Raw genomic sequence first — 21,633 nt, 5'->3', positions numbered from 1 at the left:
CATTTCTCAGATCATTATCGGTATTAAAAATGAATGAGCTGATTTCGTTCTATTAAACCATTAATAATCCACCCAATAACGAACAACGTTTTTCCTCATTATATTTTAGATACATTTCTTGTTAAATGTTACTGAAACAATTCACAATATGAAGAAAAGAAATTAACATACGAATTCTCTCAGCTGAAGATCTTTCAAGATGAAAAAATTAGAAAGATTATATATATTATTTATAGTAATTACTACTTGTTTAATAAAGAAAAATCTTTACAGAGAGGAGCGCAATGAGGTCCATATTATCATTTTAACAAACATGTATTATATTTTTTAAATTGCCAAATATAAACTAATCGTATAAAAATAATATTGCAAGTATTTTTTTTTTCGGGGGGGACTAGTAAAATTTTAACGTAATTAACCGTTATAATGTTACCTGGAAAAAGGTCAAAAATAAACTAAAAAAGTTCTTGTGTACTTATGTACGCACGTAAGAAGTTATACTTCTTTAGCGTGAATAAAAAAAAAACTCATTCAAACAAATTTTAACAGTCAAACGACCGATGAATACCATGAATAAAAGTTTGAATAAATAACACTTAAATTAAATTAAATAATATTTATTTTACACAGTTTAAAAAGTATTGAAGTATTCGTTGACATATAAAACAAAGTTCATCGAATATGTTTCGTTTAGTTTAGTTCTATTAATTCTTCGGATGATGATTGAATAGGCACCAGCGTTATCAGCGGCTTACGATTTGAAAAATATGATACAAATAGTTTTATTTTGTAATAGTGTATTTTATCAAAAATGTTGTTTTTGGTAAATTTAAAATTACTTATGCAAAATCAATAATTTATCTGATGTGTGCTATTTTTTGTGTCATTAACAAATATAATTTTACTCATAAAAAATAATACATAAATGTAACCTCAAATCTTGACACACAATTTTCACAAAAAAAATATAAATAAGATAAATATACACTGCAACATAAATAAAGTTTATGAATATGAACGCAAATATTCACAGTTTAAAATATACGTCTTCAGAAGTCCGTGTATATAAATATATATTTATTAAAACTCAAAATCTGTTACGTTTACAACACGTGCTAATCATTTAATTGCATTGAGCGACTGACTGAATTAAACACTACACGCATGTACGTGCAAACTGATACACTTGGGCCTACTGCACGCTTTTGTTTTTTAGCGCCTTAAACCGTTCGGCTATAACGGCTTGGACCTGCGAAAATGTTCATGGTGTGTTACATCGGCGCGCGCAGGTTGCGTAACTTGCTGAAAATACACTCTGATCATTTTCTCCTAACTCCCCAAAAGAAGTATAACTTCAAAAATAAACAAATGATTTTCGTTTGAACCATAGTTACTACTTATCAACCATTAGAAAGCGATGTAACATCATATTTATATTACTGATTTTTGTACAAAGGGTAAACAGAATATGACTCTTTTCACTGACGCAGCTGAAGCAGCCAATATTAAACTCCAACATTCTGGTTAATATTTCGACGACAAAAAACTTACAGCAAGTTTTCAGCTCTAAATAATTTAAGTACACGTGACAAGAAACTTTAGTGACAAAATTAGATTTATTTTTTGGAAATTAGTAAATCATCCGACAATTTGACAAAATCCTGCTGTGATTTGACGTGGACCTGAACATTTTTCTACTTTTACAATATAAATAAAATCTATTTTTTGCAACAGTTTTTTATTTCTACCTGAGTGATGACATGACCCATAAAACAAAAAGGTGAAACTGTGTTGAACAGATTAAGAAAAACTATCGTCGGTCGGGTGAGGACACACTAGTATTGTCTAGTTCTACGTCACTCAAACAATATCCCTCTTGGAAGTACCGTATTTTTCGAAGGGTCAAGTAAGTTAAATAACAACTATTTACACTAAGTGAGCTGAAGGTTTTCTCCTGTCTTTGTCAACAGAACTGTCGGCTGTCTTCGGCGGGACGGGCTAGCGGGGGATTGTTCTACTATCTAACCAGATGACATCAACTGATTACTAATAACAGGATACATTTGTATATAAAATGCAATCACAGCAAGCTAGTACAATACAATGACTAACACACTAAACACAACTGTTGGCGAGGGGCAAACTTTCAACTCACCCTTTTGTACTAAAATCTAATGAATCACTGTCAAGCCTAAGCTCTTATAAAAGTGTGGCTGAACGAATTTGTAGTTCAGTATCATTAAGCGTTGACGCCCACTCTTTGAAGATACATTGAGCTTCTCCTGTAGCTGTTTTTATCACACTGCAGTTCATCTTAGGATAGATCATTCTTTCTCAGTACCCATTCCTGGTTCCCTCTACCTAACATTTAGTTCTATGTACATAGCCCCTGCTATAATCACAGTAAGAATGCGGGTAATGTAGATCCTTGGTCTACGAAGGGAACAGTCGGTGGTGCGTCCCGGAAATATTTTTCTTGCATGTCTGCACAATAAACCTAACTGCATCAGATTAAACAAGTAACTCAATATTCATTAAATATACAAAATTCACTGATAACGTTTTTAACAAAATTACTATTGAACTGAAAAAACAATTAATTTAAATATACTTAAATAATTTTTACTTTACGTCAGTAAAAGTCCTATAACTGTCATTAAAGGATTTTAAAAACTGAATTTTTTATCAACTCCATCAGTTTGAGCAACTGCTCTCTTTACTTCAAAAGGAAACCCATAGTTGTTCCCGTTGAAATATTTTAATAGTTCTGTTTACAAACTCAATTCGATTGTATTTTTTTTTTGGTATGGAATAAAAAAATAAACGATGTCCACGCATCTTGGGTTTCCTTATTTTTGTGATGGTGTGTGTGTGTGTGTGTGTGTGTGTGTGTGTGTAGAACTCGTCTGCCATAAATAATCCGTATGACTTTAATCGCTACTGTTCAGAACAATCATTACAAATATACTTTTTTTTCTCATTTAATTCATTAATCAATAGTTCGTATAGCTTCTGACAGGAAAGAGATTGAAAAGTTTGGACGATTACCTCATAATTCATGAGCTATTAAACTTCTGTAATAATTCCTAGGCTTTATATAGCAGTTAATATTATTAATGGCGTACATAAACAACTTTTTTGGACGATCATAATAGAAACAACATTAGCTGTTTGAAAAATTTCGGAAAAAACAGATTTAACTTTATGTAAAATTAAAATGTCCTTTTTTTTACGATCCTAAGAGGTGAAATATGTGTTGTAGAAGACCGTAATCAATTTGACGCCAAAAGTTTGTCGGATTCAAATTTGATTAAAAACGTTTAATATTCTCGAGAAAAAGATTAGCTTTATAATATAATGATGTTAAAAATTGATATTACAACTTGCGTAACGTAATATACAATACAGCCTATATTATAATTTTACGAAGTATTTTAATCAGTAAAGGAAGAAGTTTTTATAAAAACTTTCACAGCCTAATTAAAAAAGGTACATTAAATTATCTTTTAACCGGTTATTTTTTCTTAAATTATTTAGCCTTCAATCAGTCTTCCTGAGCGAGTGAATAAATGAAATAAATATCTTTTGTCGTGGAAGAATAAAAGTAAATGTTTACGAACATTTAACAAGATGTGAAAAGATATAATCCTTATGTTTATATATTACATGGATGAAATAAAAATACGTGTTTTTTTTCTTGAATTTACATAACACTTTAAACGCACACACTATTTCAAGAGGACATAAATTATTACGTAGTACTGACAAAGCCACTTATATTTTGTGGCCGGTTTAAGCTACATGAAGGTAACGAAATTCAAAATTATTACAGTTTGGGGTCGGCATACTCTCGCATTCATCTTTTAAATGAGGGGTGAAGAAGTTTTAGCACGGATACGGGTGGATAGTCTGTGTAAATGAGCATACGGGGCGGAATGACTACTCATTAACAACCGGAGCGCCCTCACCCTTACTAAGATATGACACTTGTATAACCCGACAGTAACAGTCTTCGTGCCATATCTCTAAAGTTGCAACACTAAATCATACAACGACAGTCAAATAATAACACTTCGACTTTTAAGCGTAATTTTTGCACATGCATACACATACACAAACACATAAAAACACAAATAGCATTAATTCTAATAATAACGATTTTAATTACTAAAAAATATTTTTTTTTTTTTAATTAATAAAAACAAAAAGTAATAATTTAGGTCGCTTAATCTAATTTACATTTTAATACCTTTTTTATTAGAAAAGTATTTTGAATATAAATTAAAACCGATTTTTTTTTATCAGTAGCCTGTAATATTTCTTTTTCACAGATACCACTAAGAATTAAATTACAAAGGATTGCAACATCAAACGCTTTGCTTTTTATTAAAATAGTTTTTTTTATATTTAATATTGGTTTGAACCAACCATTTTATGCTGGAAAAACAAAATAGTTACGACAGAAAACAACACTCTGATGATGACGAATATACCTCTTTGTACAGAAGTCGACCACTTAGTACCCTATACTTTTTTAAGCAGAAAGTTGTAGGTTGGAATTACAGACGGGTTTTTTAACAAAATTTATATCATCCTAATCATCATTATAAAAATAAAATAATATTAACAAATAATTTACCGATTGTATCTGGGTATGAACCTCTTTCACAGGAAAAACAATTATTAATAAAAATATTAATTAAATCGTTTCAGGTTTTTTAAAATATAGAGTTAGCAAAAATCCAAAAGACAGAAACAGTCACAAATGCTGATATTTTAACTTAATAAATATTAATAATATTATAAATGTATATATTACACAGTTATTACTTACATTACATTTATAACACGATTAGCATTACTGCAAGCAGTAATACCAAAAAGGAAATAATTGCGTCATAGTTCTGAAAAGATCTTTTGGAAGCATATTTTAAGTATTTAAATACCGAGTCTTAACAAATTTATTAGTAACAATTTACGCCATATTACACGTTGATCCGTAAAAACTATTTCGCTTTTTAATTACGTCTTCATTTAAAAAATAAAAAACTTCACCTACCAAATTAAAATAAATACTACACAATGCGTTTGAAGAGTAACTGTATACTTGTTATGCATTAATACAACACTATGTAAAGTGGTTTCTATGAACATCCAGCAATATCTGAGAGCGTTTCTTCTTTTTCTCAAAGACTCTCACGAGTTGTTCATGTGGAATGTTCTTGGTGAAGACGCTGTGAGGGTTTCCTCGATAAAAACTGACTTTTGCATAACCCCAGAAGTAAAAATCCGATGGACTTAAGTCCGGAAAACAAGGTGGTCATAGCCCTTATAAATGATTCGATTTCCGAATACCTCTTGGAGTTATTTCATGGACTTTCTGGCTGTATGCGCGGTCCCGCGGTCTTGTTGAATCCAAGCGTTGTTAATTTCGTCTTCGGTTAGCTCTCCATGAACTAGTGAATGATTTCACAATAACGAGCAGAATTTATCGTTTCTGCAAAGACTATTCTATTCCTGCATATTGCAACCCAGACCCCAATCTTCTGCTCATGTAGAGGAATTTCACGTACGGTTTTTATTTACGATAGTCTACAAATTCTCTCGTTAGGTTTTTTCGATTCGTAAAACTGATAAGGTAAATGAACTATAAATTTGTTCACCGGTTAGGCTAAACCCGGTTAGGCTAGTCATTTCCACAATCCTAACAGATTGTTTTGTTTGCATTATCCTAATGCAAACAAAACAGAGTGATGTCATATTTTGTAATCGGTACGTCAAACAGTAGTTAATTAATAAGAGAATGCGCAATGAATACAATACTCTCGTTCTAGAACTACAGCTAGCCCCGACAAATTTATTGTAAAAAGGCTGTAGCGTAAACAATTTGTCTATAAATATAGCAAATGGCAAATACAGCTTATGACAAATTACGTATTAATGGGAATGTTCTTTTTTTAAATATGACTAGGCTATACTTCCATGAATTCAGTTTGTTCACATGATGGTAGAACTAAGAACAAATGAAGTATAAAGGATTGACGATTGTGATTTAAATATTTGATTTTGTTTACGTAACTAATTAGTAGATATTTAAATCCAATCCACTTACGTGTGGAACTGATGTAAATAAACACTACTCGGTTATCTGTAGGTTGTGTCCTTGAGCTCACACGGTACATTATACTAAGCAATTTTATGATATAATCGCGCTTGCGTAAACTTCAATAAAATAATATCTTTCCTGTCTAATAAAAATGGTATTTCTCTTTCTAGACGTAACAAAAACTTAGGTTTTTTATTAAAACTATTTAGAGTTGTCCTATAAAATTCGCATAAATTTCTAACCTCCTTCACAACTTTTGAATGTTTATCAAACGTAGGAAGAAGCAAGTCTATAACTAAAAAAAAAAAAAGAATAGTTCTTTAAACAAATTTAAATATCGAAACCATCCGTTTTAATTGACATGTTTTTTCTAATTTCTTCAGTGTCAAAGATACATTTTTTTAAGTTTAAATTTTTTTAATACTTTAAAAATATTATTTTTGTAGCACCTGCTGAAGTCACTATAACCTAGCGAATGGTGTCATCATTATCGCTCAAATACGCGTAATACTGCTCGAAAATACTTGAAGAATAACATTTTAAACTAATAAACACATTTCTTATGACTACGTTACATTCATGAATACAGAAAGATAAGTATAAACTGTTTAAATATACCATAACTTTTTATATATCAAGTAATTAATTTTTTTTTAATGAAAAAATAATTTATTACTTAGTTGTGTCCCACCTTATGTGAATTAACATTTTATTTAGGTACTCCTATTTAAGGTAAACATGTAAAAACTGTACCATTAACGTAGATCCGAGTTTTATAAAAAAGATATATATATATATTTATTGTTACATAAATGTATTTGATACCTTCTTACCCCATTAAAAATGTTACCGGTTAAACGATTCTTCAGATAACCGATGTTTTACTACATTTATATTTTGTTATATTTACAGAATAAATAAACGAATATATACCCCGAATACAAACTAGATGAAAAAAATCATTATCTAAATTTTACATAAGGTGTCATTTACTCAGAGACATCAATAGACTCAAAAGGTGTGACAGCTCATACCTGCTTAAAAACCCGTTCGTTTAACGCTACCAACAGAGAGTTAAATTCATGAGTGTGCTGAGCAAATCGTGCAGAAGCTCTTTGATAGGGAAAGTAAACATTAACGCGTGGACAATTCTTGAGATTTAATTGGTTTTCTTCGATGTACATTCTGACCGGTTTAATAATACTACTATCATTATTAATTTCTGGTTGTACCTTGTTTCGTTGTGTTTAATTCAGATGTAATTAGAAGCACATGAGACTAAAGAGTTAATAATTTTTAAATTAGTCTAGATTCGTAACCGATATTTTAATCACTGGTAATAACAACAATTATATTCAGTCTGTTTTATCTATTTGCACGTTAATTAAAAACAAATAATTATATAATGGTAAAAAAAGGTTACATATTAAAAATCTTTTTTACTATCAATTATCGATAAGACTATAATTTTAAATTAAATCTCAATTTAAAAATTTAATTACTAAAATTAATTTACAAATGTATTAATGACAACCCGTAAAAAATAAAATTAACTAAACGGTAATTAATTAACTTGAATTGAAAAAAATTCGGCTACACACAGACAACGTATACCAGTGACTGACATTACTAATAACGATTCCAGAAAATTTTGGTTGCGGTGATTTTCTTATCCATTCATGCCTTACATTTTTTTAATATTAAAATTTCCATATGTATAAACAAACAAGAATTCAGCTACTTGGGAGTTTTTTCAACCAATTTTAAGAAATAAAAATACACTTTTTTTAATTTATTGCTGAAACAAAAACCTAAAAAAAAAATTATGGAGCCTCACCTATCTACAGCAATTCTTTTTCAAAATAGTATCTAATAATATTGACGCTTCATGTTGAAACAAAACTGTCATAAACAAGGGGTGCACTTGTAAATTTTCCGGTACCGGAACATTTGATTTTTTAATACAGGAAACACAGGCTTTGGGCGTATGACAATGCTATGAATAAATGTACATTAATTTTGATGTTAATGAGATAGATCAATATGACTGATAAGGCAAGATCTATCTTTTTCTGTAAAATGTTTAACAGATTTTCGTAAATTAGATTTTTAGCGGTTTAGGCCGCTGTTTGCCTATAGATATCCAAAAGCAAGAACCATTTCCATGCGATCTGATATTTATAATTTAGTTTATATTTTTTATCGGCTATAAGTTAAAACAAATTTTATGCGAAAGAATAATTTTTTTTTTTTTCCCAAACAGCAGTAACGAAATGGCGTTCCGGTACTAGTGCACTCCTATCGTGAATTACACCCTCTCTTAAACATGAAAATCAGTTTTATAGTGTCGATAATTTGAGTTCCACGATAAAGACTGTTTGTTATATGTGTTTTTCGTTAGCTGGAAAGCTAATTCCATTTTATTAGCTCTAACTGTTAACGCTTTTTTATCTAAAAAATTCCAACCGATCCATTCTCCGAGATATTTTTAATTATTCGCTTCTCTTTTTTTTATTATTTTTTATACTAAGGAAATTCGGGCAGTTTTTATGTTCGAATTTTCATTAGTTATTATTCATTAGTCAAAATTTTCGTTTTCTCAAACGCAATTTTTAGTCCCATTTTAGCAGCTTGTTTTTCTAATTCTTTAATTTGTTGTTCAGCTACATTCCATTTTTTAGCTAATAATGCCATATAAACAAAATATACGGATATCAATAGATAAACTAAACATTTAATAATTATCTACATTAGCTATCACTCGGATGTAAATAACATAAAAGATATATGTTAAAAATGAGGAGTTAAGTAGTTTCTTGTTAACTTCTTCACTTAAATGAATGAATACATCTGTATTACTGCCTATGAACACATCAAGCCAGCGTAAGTGATGATCTCTACGAAAGCCATCCTTACTCGGTTCACCTTACAGACTGGGTAAATAATGGACACGTTGAGGAGAAAACAACAAATTAATTTACCCATTTCTATAAAAAAATCTCCCTCTTCTTAGTATTAGAGATTTAATAGGAATAACTATTACTAGTTTTAAAAAAACGTAGTTTTAATGAAACGGAAATGGTTTAAGTTAATAACAATTAGTAAACACTGTTTGTGATAGTATAAAATGAGGCATAGTTTACATCTTTTTAATATAATAAATACAAACAGAATTAAAAAGATTACGTCATTAACTATATTACTAGTACAACATAAAAAGATTAAAACAAGGCTTCTTACAGTTTGTTTATATGGGGAGGGAAGTGAAAATCAAAACCCGTACTTTTTTTGTAACATTGTCTGAAAACAGTAAGTAATTTTAAATAAATGAAGAAAAATTCGGTTTATCTATTATGAATATAAATATATAAAAATTTTATTTAAACGTTATCAATTTAAAAGGAAATACAATAATTACAGTACATGAAATATGGATTTAACTGTGTGTGTTAGCGCTACCATAAACTTACGGTTGCAGGTGACACGAGAAAGAAACCAGAAGTGGGGGGAAAATATAAGAGTATAATTCATTGGCGTTTTAATATTTTTATGGGTAAAATTTTATTGTGGTCGTTTAAATATTTTTAAAAAGTTTTCCCGATGATCGATTTAACATGCAAAAATTTTAATATAATTACTATTTCGATTCTTAGTAAAGATAAAAATTTGCTCCACTGACACTTGTTAAAGAATAATTACGTTTAATGGTAAACATGTATCGCTCGAACTGTATATAGAATATTATAGTTTAAAATTAAATTTCTTTGTATATAAACAGATTTTCAGTAAAACAGCATTAGTTTGCTTTTTCATAAAATTTATCGGTTCTTTATTTTTTTATTATATCTTAAAAAATCATTCTTTTTATTTTAAATAAAAACATAATGAGAATAGTAGTTGCCTTTATCATCCAAAAATGTTAACATTCGTATTCAGTTTTAGTCTTAATAATACTACAAGAATTATTTTATTTAGATTCCATTTATTTATTTATTATTTTGAAAACATGTTACATGAAAAATTTACTTTAGATTAAAACAAAAAGAAATATATTTATTCATACACACACACACACGCGCGCGCGCGCGCGCACACATATATATATATATATATATTTCTTTATTCTACAGCTTGAAAAGGAAAAATGTTTATGTTCGAAAACTCTTGTTATCGAGTTACGGCAAGCGAAAAATTTCATCCAGATTTCAGTTTCTCCGGTGGAAAGAGGTCATACTAGAATTATTAAGACATTATATAACTTGACGATTTCTTATGTTTTTTATCTGAATAAGTGAATTAAACAGGTCCCAGAACTCTATATCTCGTAGTTATGATATCCAACGTAAAACAGAAAAATTCGGTGACGAAAGCTTTTTAAGGTTTGAAATACAACTTTGTTAAATGACTAATAAATGCGTAAATTTTATTATCAAAACTTGTATAGAAAATTGGTATAATAAAATTTATGAAATACAAAACAAAAATGAGCTTTTATTATTAAAAACAAAACGGAATAAAACTTATGGTGTGAATTTATAAAACGTAAACAACAGCTGTTAGACTTTATTACATCAATTTTCTCAGAAATAAGTTTTCTATAAGCTTTTATAACAAAATTTACGCGTTTGTTAGTCTTTTAACAAATTTTTTGTACTTCAAACCTAAAAAAACGTATTTTTCGCCTACGAATTTTTCTTTTGCAGCTTGGAAAAGATAAAAAAGTCAACTTTTATTATTAAAAATAAAACTTAACAGAGAAATGTAATGAAGTTATACAAATTAAGCACGGCTGTCTTTAATACAAAAGAGGTACATTAACGTAATATCATTTTTCAGAATTAATTTATATGTTTGAAAAATTAAAATACTTTTAATTTACTTTAAAAAAAATACTTACTGTAGTTTATATAGTATTAATTTACAATAAATATTCAAAATATCCGCCATCGACATCCATACACTTTCCCACTCGTTTTCTTACATTTTCTGTCGTCAACCTAAAGATATCTTCGTTGCTCGAAATTTGATTCAACTACAGTACGTGGGTTTTCTTCAGACCACCTATATGAATTTCGTGTGTTGTTTATAGCATTACAGGGCGCAATAAACACTCCTCAAACGAGCTGACCGGCGAGACGACCTACCATGCCGGATATACAGCCGGTTGGTGAGAATGCTCGTTAGAGTAACCAGACACTCCTCTTTTTTCTTTTTTTCTTTTTTTCTTTTTTTTCTTCCCCTACTCTCCCCGACCGGATATCCATTTAAGTATACTCAGTCGGGGAGAGTGTCCTTTTACTCTAAGGGAGTGTCTCCCGGACACCGGTTGTACACCCGGCACGGCAGGTTAGCTCCCCCGGTCTCGGATCTTTAATTTTATTTTATTCGCCTGCCTCTAATCCCCCGCCTCGGAGACGGGGTATGGCTACGCCACCTCCCATCCCCTCAGCAGGGAACCGGGTCTCGGTCAAATTGTCTTTGCCTCTAATCAGCGGTACCGCCCCCACTAAGCACCGAGGCACCCGCAGGAGCGGCACCGCCAACCGGGACTCGATCTTTTATTTGTCCCACACTCCCCAGGAGTTCCCCCCCCTTCTCAGGAACCCGCACACCACGGCGTACGGGCCCTCCACGGAGGGACTGTCCTCCCTACCCTAATTTCACAAACCCCTTCTTCTGTCCTCTTCTTCCTTGGTGCGTAAGATTTCCCCGGCAAACCCACGGAACCAATCCCAGTTATCGTCACTATAGACCATCCAAAAAAAATTTTGGATTTTTTTTTTTTTTTTTTACACTGAAAGACTTACACCTGAAAGAGGTTTTCAGGTGTAAGTCCGTTGTCCGAAATTTCTCTTCTATTTGGAGCCCATCTTGGGCATACAAACACAGTGTGTTCCGCATCATCAGTCTCTGGGCAGTACACACATTGTGGGGTAGGTCTTTTTCCAATTCTAAACAGATAATGGCCGAACGAGCCATGCCCCGTCAACAGTTGTGTCGTATAAAAATCTACATTACCTATTCTATTACTAGTCCATATATTTATGTTGGGGATTAGTCGCCTGGTCCAATCCCCAACTCTAGAGTGTGTCCATGTATCCTGCCACTCTTGATCAATTAGCCGTTCAGTCTCATCTTTGGACATACCCCTATATCTAAATGTTCTTTGTTTAATTTGTAAATCAATGGGTAGAACCTTCGTTAGTATACACAACGCGTCGTATGACACTGTTCTGTATCCCGCGGCTACCCGCAGTAAAGCAAGCCTGTGTACTCTTTTTTAATTTTGTTTTGTTTCTCTGAATATTCATTGTATCTCCCCATATCGGGGCCGCATATAAAATTGCTGACGTGGTAGCCGCAGTTATCAGTCTCCTTATTACCATTTTCGGTGTACCATGGTTCTGGAAAAGAGTCCTCAATGCCTTAATCAAAGGGGTGACCTTGTTACAAATCATCTCTACGTGTTTGCTAAATCTTAGGCTTTTATCCAAAAGAACACCTAAATACTTTGCTTCTTTGACCTCCTTAATTCTCTCTCCTCTAATGTTTATATTGAGGTTTCTAAATGGTCTTCTACCTGAAAACACCAAACAACAGGATTTGTTAGGGGATATCTGTAGCATGCTTCCTACCAGCCATTCATCAATTATTCGTAACGCCTGATTTGCTTTATCCTCTAGGTTATTAACTTCTCTGTCTTCTACTAGGATAGCAATGTCATCAGCATATCCAACAACAACAACCCCCTCGGGATAATCTAATCTAAAAATTTTGTCATAAAAAATATTCCACAGTATAGGCCCAAGGACTGATCCTTGTGGAACTCCTCCAAATATCTCAAATGTGGATTTTCCTTCTAACGTTTTAACTTCAATGAATCTATGGTAAAGGTATTGATTAATCTGGTTGACTAGATAATCACTTATATTCATGGCTTGTAATGCTGCGATAATGGCTCTCCAAGGAACAGATCCAAAAGCATTTTTTATATCCAACATTATAATAAGTGGGATTTTCCTAGTTCTCCACGTGCCGTTTCTACTATTTAATGCCCAGGTCTTAACTTTGTCGATCGCGTTTATCGTAGACCGGCCTTTTCTAAAACCATATTGCTCCGCATGTAAACAACCTTTTTCCTCGATTTCTTCTCTGAGTCGGGTTTCTAGTAATCTTTCGACTACCTTACCCATGCTATTTATTAGTGTGATTGGTCTGTATCCTACTTGTTCTTGATTTGGTCCTACTTTAGGAATGAAAACAGTTCTGGCTTCTTTCCAACTATTGGGGAAGTTACGGTTTTGTAAGCCATAACTTGCAACATCCACTAATTCCCAGGGTATGATCCTGGCAAGGTCTTTAATGATGGCGGCAGGTATGCCATCCGGTCCTGGACTTTTTTATTTTTTAATTTCATGATGGCTTCCAAAACCTCCTTTTGAGTGAACCTGCCAGCCTGACACTCAATTACCTCTCTATTGAGATCTTCTATTCTGGGAAATAGCAATTTAACCTGTCGTGCCGACATTTCAGCACTCAATGTCGGCACGTATCTTCCCAGGCGTTTGGTCACTATCCTAAATGCCTTTCCCCAGGGATCTTCGTTAAGCTCTTCACACAACTCCAGCCATTTCTTTTTTTTAGCTTGTTTGATAAGGAAGTTAAGTATTTTCCTAGCTTGTCTGTAGTGCTCTATCGCAAGACGACCTTCTTCTTCCATTCTATTTCTAGCGCGTAATCTCTGAGCTGCTCTTTTGTATCGTTGCATGATTCTTCTCTGTTCTTCTATCTCTGCAGACCACCAATAAACCGGGTGATATTTATTGTTACTCGGCGGTATTTTAGCTATCTCCTCTTTAATTATATCCTGGAACGCCTCAGGAGTTATTTGTGGACAATTTTTGATTCTGTTTGCTGCGTTGTTGGTAACGCGGTGAATCTGTTGTTCTGTCATTCTACTGAATATGTTTAACTGTCTTTTCCTGGTGGGTACTCTCTAAGGGTGACTAAAATGGCCCTATGGTCACTAGCAGTTTCTTCGTTAAGGACCTCGAAGTCGATTGAGTCAGTACGGATCCTACTGTCGATTATAACCAAATCAATTATCGAATTATGTCCTCTTGCGCTATAAGTGGCAGTCCCGTCGTTAACACAATTCGCGCCATTAGCCTCAAGCAGTTCCTCTAGTATTCTTCCTCTAATATTCGTGTAGGCCGCACCAGCTAGCGCTGTCTTACAATTGAAATCGCCTAGGACAAGCGTTCTCTTACAGGAGCGCGTCATGACTTGCTGTAAGTCAAAAAGTCTATTTTTAAAGGCTTCCGTAGTACAATTAGGACTAATGTAAATTCCTATTATTATTATATTACTTAACTCTACGGCTACCATACCATCACCCCTATGATACAGGTTGTAGTCCACATTGCCAGCAATCCTTCTGATGGCCACATCCCCATTCCTGTCAGTCACCCAATGTCCCCTGGCCGCCAAGTACACATTTGGTTCCGTGGCCACCAAGAAGTCGGCATCGTACCTTGTTGCAATCTCCTCAGACAGATCACAAGACAAGCGACTTCTATTATTATTAATTAGTATTACTTTAGTCATGACCTTTGTTACAGCACGGGTTCCCGGTCCTATGTGAAGTGGCTCCACAGTCCAGGCATATGGTCGCCTCCTTGCAATCTTTAATTACATGGCCGGGTTTACCACAGTTGAAGCAGAGGTTTGAACGGTCCTGGCCTCTGCACTCTCTTCTGCTGTGACCGACATCCCAACATCGATGACATTTCTCTATATCCGTCCGGATGTAGGCCCTGCAACTCACCCACCCTACTCTCAGCCTTGCTGCAATTAATTTCGTTGCATTCCTTTGACTTGTGACCACCGTGGCATTTTTTGTGTTTCCAAATGCCTCCCTTAGTGATGTGACCTGAAAGATTCCTCCTTGTCCTAGTACCTTCTCTACCGCTTCCCTGATCTCTCGCTCAGTAGTGTCGCCTAGCATCTTTTACATGAACAACTGTTCTACGGTCTCCTCTTGTTCTTATATCCACCTGGAGATCCTCTGCTCTGTTCTTCAGCAGGGAGGAAAACTCCCCCGCCTTCTGCGCCCCACTAATTCGGACCTCTAGTTGTTGATCCCTTCCCTGTTTAATTAACAGTATTTCGCCGGCCTCCTCAACCTTAACCTTTTCTTTCATGGTTTTCAACAGATCGGCATAAGATTTACCGGGGGCCCTTACTACGACCGTTTTACATTCAACGACCGGGGGGGTTCCCCATTTTGTTGATACCGACCTTGACCTTGCCCTCCCTTGTTCGCTCAGGCTGGGGAGTAACATCCTCGGCAAGGTCTTACCCTTCCTCATCTTGTATATTACTATTTTCCTCACTATGATGCCCGCTGGACCACTGGGAACCACAAAGACAACTGACTCCAGCTTACCTACACCTCTTCGTAAGGCCTTTATAATATGAGAGGCCATTATCTTATCTCCTTCTCTAGAATCATAGATTACCGTGTACCTAGTTCCGGTATTTGTGATCTTTCCATCTTCGAGGATGGTGGAGTCTTGTAAGATCATTGCCCCAGGTGCCGTCCCAGCATACCGGCTGGATGGCTTTAATCCATTCAAATCGATGAAAAAACAGCTGTCATCTCCTGGTCTTAGATCTTTCTCCTGGGTCAGCCTGTTCATTACCCAGGTTGACCATCGTGTGGGTAATCTGTCTATCAGTTGTTCATCTGTCAGCTCTACATCTAGAATATCTGACATCTCGTTCCTCCCATGACTTTCGGTTTGCGTACTTTGGTCGACTGTGTCTGGAGTCTCATCATTTATTCATTGTAAATCTTTATAAATTTCTGTCAGCTCCCTCTCATGAGCCTTGATTGCCGTTACACTGGCCTTGCCAGTTAGTTGCCTAAGCTGTAATAGTGCATTACCCAGCCTGTACGTAACCTCCTTCAAATTAAGGGGGGCCTCCTCTTCTTCTGATGAGCCTGCTCTCGGCCGCTTGGCGGTTCTCCCCTCTACTGTCTTCCACTTTGCTTTTCCTTGATTTAATCCTGCAATGTCCATGTCTTCTGAGACTTCAGAAACACCATCCCTCTTTCCGGCAGTTCCCCTGGAGGGCCCAGCCTCTGGAGAGGCCTTATCTTCTATTGGAAGCGAGCTTCGTCTTCTCATGACTCGGATTCGAAATCAGGGGTTGATTCCGAGTCCTATGATACCCCACACGGGCGGGTACCCCCCAAAAAATTTGGGGGGGGGGGGTGGTGTTGGGGGGGAAGTAAAATGTGTGTGTCCAAATCCGGGGTCAAAAATTTTGGGGGGGTCAAAATATGAGGGGGGTCAGAAGGTCAGAAATCGTTGGTTTCGGATAGATATTTGGGAATTTTGGTTCTATGGTAAAAACTATAGGAGATGTGGAGGATAGGAGTTTGCCCGTGTAAAGTATCGCAAACACTTAGAAAAATTTCTACTAGTACACCGTAAAACTTCTGAAAATTTTACAAGTCCTTGTTTACTTGTATTTCAATGACGTCACGAACAAGCCAGAGCTTGTCGCTTGACTTGCAAAATTTGTCTCTGAGCAACCGAAATTAATTAAATTAATTCCAATATCAAAAGCTTATCACTTGAATAATAATAAACAATATTATCAGTCGATGCCAGTTACAACTGTCTATGCCATCCACTACAGATAAGCTACACCCGAATTGAAAACAACTCAAGGTACACCACTACTAACACACACTAACCACTGCGACCAGCAGTCAACTATGAACCTTATTGCCAATAGCTATAAGGCTACTCAAATAAAAAAATTCAATAAAAAGGTCAGTCCGCAACCAAAAATCACCAAATTATATTAAAACACTTCCGAAAATTTTCCACCGTCAATTCCCAGTTCCAAAAATCAGATATAAAACCGTTGATCCGAAAAAAAACAGTATAAGACAGAGCGCACAACAATACGTCCGACCGCAACACAAGCTTCCACTCGACTAACCAGACACTCCTCTGGGTGGACTATACCCAACCGTCCGGACCGACCTAGAGGAAAAAAAAAAAAAAAAAAAAAAAACTTCATCCGAAAATAGTATAAACGGAATTAAGTGGTAATTATTGTTTAATCCATTGACAAAACTGCAGCCGTCTGGCGTGGTCACCAAGCTGGAGATGTTGAACTTTCTGAACATGATAAGGATCCAATACTTGAGCATATAATGTTCTCTATGCTGTACTTTGTGGAATGGTAAGTCGTTTAGAAATTGTTCGCGTGCTCGCAGTAAGACAGTTATACCACCTGAAGAATGTTTTCCCTTTCATCACTATGTACCAGTTGACGTTCAGTTGAAACGTGACGGTTGGGTACTTTTTTAAAGTAAATTAAAAGTATTTTATTTTTCGAACATTAAAATTTATTGGAATAAAAACAGGGATTTTTTAATTTTTTTAATTCATATCATTTTCGTTAAATTTTGTTTTTAATAATAAAAGTTGATTTTTTTTGTTCTTCATACACCTTATTGCATCAATTTTCTCTACAAGAGTTGACAATAAAATTTACGTATTTATTAATCATTTAACAAAGTTATTGTACTTGAAACCTTATAAAAAACTTGTTTTTCGTCACCGAATGTTTCTGTTTTACGTTGGATATCAAGAAAACTACAGAAGATAGAATTCTGGGACCTGTTTTATTTGATTTTTTAGGTAAAAAACATAGGAAACTGTCAAGGTTACCTGTTATATAACTCCTTAAAAATTTCAATTTGGCTTTATTTCATCGGAACTGAAATCCGGGAGAAATTTTTCGCTAGTTGTAACTCAACAACAAAGGGTTTTCAGACTATGTTTGTGTGAACCTTTTTCCTTATTTCACGCTCCAGAATCTGCTCCCTAATTATTTTCTTTTTCTCCTGAATCACTCTGTATGTATTATATATTTTCATAATTACCATCATCATCATCATTATTATTATTATTTATTCGTTTATTTTTTAGATAATTGCTAATCGTCTAGGATAAAAAACCTGTTAGAACAGTATTCCTCACAAAATAAAAGCTTTTCATAAATGAGTTAGATTTAGAACCATTTATTTTGAAGTTATATAGGCCTAATACAAATTACTCGATGGAAAAAGCTGAATCTTTAGCCTGTTAAATTGTTTATTTTCTATATTGCTTTTTAAAAAATACTCTGTTTTTGGTGTAATCCAATCAACTTCTTAAGAATACAATTCTATTTGTTTAAATATCTTTTTTAAATTTTATCCAACTATCAATTTAATAATTTATAATATATTAATTTTGTTTCTTTAATTTTTCAATTGGATGTAATTTCCAAACTACTTTAATCTCAACAAAAAGCTTACAAAAACCCGACGAAATATATGAAGTATTTCTTTATGTAAACTATCTCCTTTTTTAATAATTTGTGGATACAATCGTTCCATTGCCCTTCTAACTACGATCACTAATGAACTACAGACAACACTGGTGTGGAAATCTTTAAAATTCTTTTAGAGTAAAATTTTGCTAATTGATGTTTATGAGTGTGCAATTAAGACTGCTAATTTTTCTCTTTTTTATTTACGATTACTGTATAATATTTCCATACTCAAGTTTTTTTCACTTTAAATAAATATTTAGCATGTTTATTAAACTCAGCAAATCGAATCTTTCAGTATTTATACATGACTAATCAACATATCCTGGCAGAAACTAATAACAGTATATTTAGAAATAAAGAAGAGAGGTGTAGATAGTTCGCGGAAAATTTTTCTCAATTAACATAACATATTTCTGAAATCGACCCAGTAATTATATTTATATACGAATTCAATAAAGGAAACGGATTATATATATAAAACAATATTTAATCACACCTTTAATATTTTAAATCATACCTCTTTACGTAAGATTCATTTTTATCTGTCGTTAAAATTGTTTTAAAAAATATCTTGAAAGAAATAATTATAATTTTAGAAATAATTATTACGCTAAAATTTTCATCTGAATATTTAAAACGCTTTAATTCATTAAACTCAGTATGTTGTTTTAAAACAAACCGATCACATAATGACCTTGAATTACAACACCTGTGTAATACAAGTTGTTTAGTTAACCACATAAGGCTATTATAATAAAACTACGTACATTTATACCTGAAGGCTAAAACTAGATTAGTAAAAAGAAAAGATAATGTGGTTAAAAAACGAATAAAAAAAAAATTAATAAAAAAATGAACGGCCACCTGAGCATACCCCGAAATTGTCGATGAACAATTATCAATAGGGTTAGCAGACAAAAAAAAAAAAAAGAATCATCCCTGGTGGGGATCGAACCCACGACCTTTGGATTAGAAGTCCAACGCGCTATCCTCTGCGCCACAGGGACATCTGACCATTCAATATCAAATAAATCTAACTTAAAGTTTACCTTTCACAGCAGTGTTTAATTAACATTTAAGTTTACCTTGTGTATGATTTAAACAGCAGTTTCAAGAAGCAGATCATGATGAGTGAATTGAAAACTGTAGTGACTTTTGAAGATTAAGTTTAAACCGTTTCAAAAAATAATCTCATCTTTAAAATTATTGAGAAATATTAATAAACTCTTAAGATGCAGTGATCTATTTTCGAAACGTTTTGACCTTGACAAAAAAAATGTGTCGGTTAGATTCTGCACGTTTCTACGTCACTTCATATTATAGAACGAAAGCTGATCCAAAAAAGGTATGCTAATTTTAATTTAATATTATATAATATATTAGTACAAAGACGCTGATGGGTAGGATACACATTCTGAATTTTATAAATAAAAATAAGATGTAATTAATAATTAAAGAAAATATTAAATAAAATTAAATAAACCGTTGAAAAAGGAGAGTAAAAAAAAACGGGTTGAAGGAATCACTTAAAATTCCAGCTATGAGATGTCTTACACGGAAACATACTGCAGACTGCTTCATGAAAACAAATTTTGATGTAATGGAAATTAAGATAAACAAAACTTTTTATCCTAGACGCAGACATTCTCCAGCATAAGGTTTACTCCTTTAAAGAATTACTAAAAAATTAATTTATAAACCAATTCACAGATCGTAAATTAAAGATAAAGATTTTTTTTTTAGAAAAAAAAACAATAATTTTTACTTTATCAAACTGTCAATGAATTTCCTTGTTTACTGTATTGTACGAGTAAAAGAAGTATTGTGATCGCGAAAAATTTCGATTTTCAGATTTTTTAACGGAAATATCCATTTTGACCCTCCCTGAATCATTTTGACTAATTTCGGCGTGATGTCTGTACGTACATACGTATGTATCTCGCATAACTCAAAAACTATTAGCCGTAGGTTGTTGAAATTTTTGATTTTAGGCTGTTGTAACATCTAGTTGTGCATCTCCCCTTTTGAAAAATAAAAAGAAAATTGACTGCCCATGAATCCAAACTCAAAAACATTAATCTAGATCAGCGTTTCTCAACCTGGGGATCGCGGTGATATAAAAGGGGAATCGCGAAATTAGCCTACAACTTTACAGGTAAACAATAATGAAATTATTTTTTTTTGTTCAGTCATTTGACTGGTTTGATGCAGCTCTCCACGATTCCCTATCTAATTCTAGTCGTGTCATTTCAGTATACCCCCTACATCCTACATCCCTAACAATTTGTTTTACATATTCCAAACGTTTCCTACCTGCACAATTTTTTCCATATACATGTCCTTCCAATATTAAAGGGACTATTCCAGGATCCCTTAACATGTGCCCTATAAATCTATCTCTTCTTTTAATTATATTTTTCCAAATGCTTCTTTCTTTATCAATTTGCCACAACACCTCTTCATTTGTCACTTTATCCACCCATTTGATTTTTCTAATCTTTTCTTCTCAGGTACTCCGATCGTCCAAGTTTCACTTCCATATAAAGCTACACTCCAAACATTTACTTTAAAAAATGTTTTCCTGACGTTTAAATTCATTTTTGATGTAAGTAAATTATATTTTTGACTTAAAGCTCGTTTCGCGTATGCTATTCGGCATTTTATATCGCTCCTGCTTCGTTTAACTTTAGTAATTCTGCTTCCCAAATAACAAAATTCTTCTACCGCCGTAATCTTTTATCTTCCTAATTTATATTCCTATTTTTATATTCAGTGGTCCATCTACATTATTTCTACTACACTTCATTACTTTCCTTTTGTTCTTGTTTATTATCATGCGGTAGTTCTTGCGTAAGACTTCATCCACGGCATTTACTGTTTTTTCTAAATCTTTTTACTCTCAGCAAGAATTACTGTTCATCAGCAAATCATAACATCTTTATCTTTTTCACCTTGTACTGTTACTCTGGAGCTAAATTTTCTTTTAACACCATTAACTGCTAGTTCTATGTAACGTTTAAAAAGTAACGGGGATAAGGAACATCCTTGTCAGAATCCCTTTTTTATTATGGCTTTTTTCTAATGTTCTTTGATTATTACTGTTGCAATTTGGTTCCTGTGAA

The 21,633-nt window shown here is 33.4% G+C and overlaps 1 long non-coding RNA gene and 1 other non-coding gene across 2 annotated transcripts in view; both read right to left on the bottom strand.

Annotated features, from left to right (window-relative positions):
• The window catches only part of LOC142322907 (uncharacterized), a 119,109-nt gene that overhangs the window by 24,780 nt on the left and 72,696 nt on the right, over nucleotides 1-21,633 (bottom strand). The window lies entirely within an intron of this gene.
• On the bottom strand, nucleotides 19,446-19,518 carry TRNAR-UCU (transfer RNA arginine (anticodon UCU)). Its single transcript has one exon. It is a non-coding gene; the product is annotated as a tRNA-Arg (tRNA).

Source organism: Lycorma delicatula, chromosome 4 (assembly GCF_047948215.1).
Source record: "Lycorma delicatula isolate Av1 chromosome 4, ASM4794821v1, whole genome shotgun sequence".
Taxonomy (NCBI): domain Eukaryota; kingdom Metazoa; phylum Arthropoda; class Insecta; order Hemiptera; family Fulgoridae; genus Lycorma; species Lycorma delicatula.
This window is presented reverse-complemented; position numbering and strand designations above follow the sequence as displayed.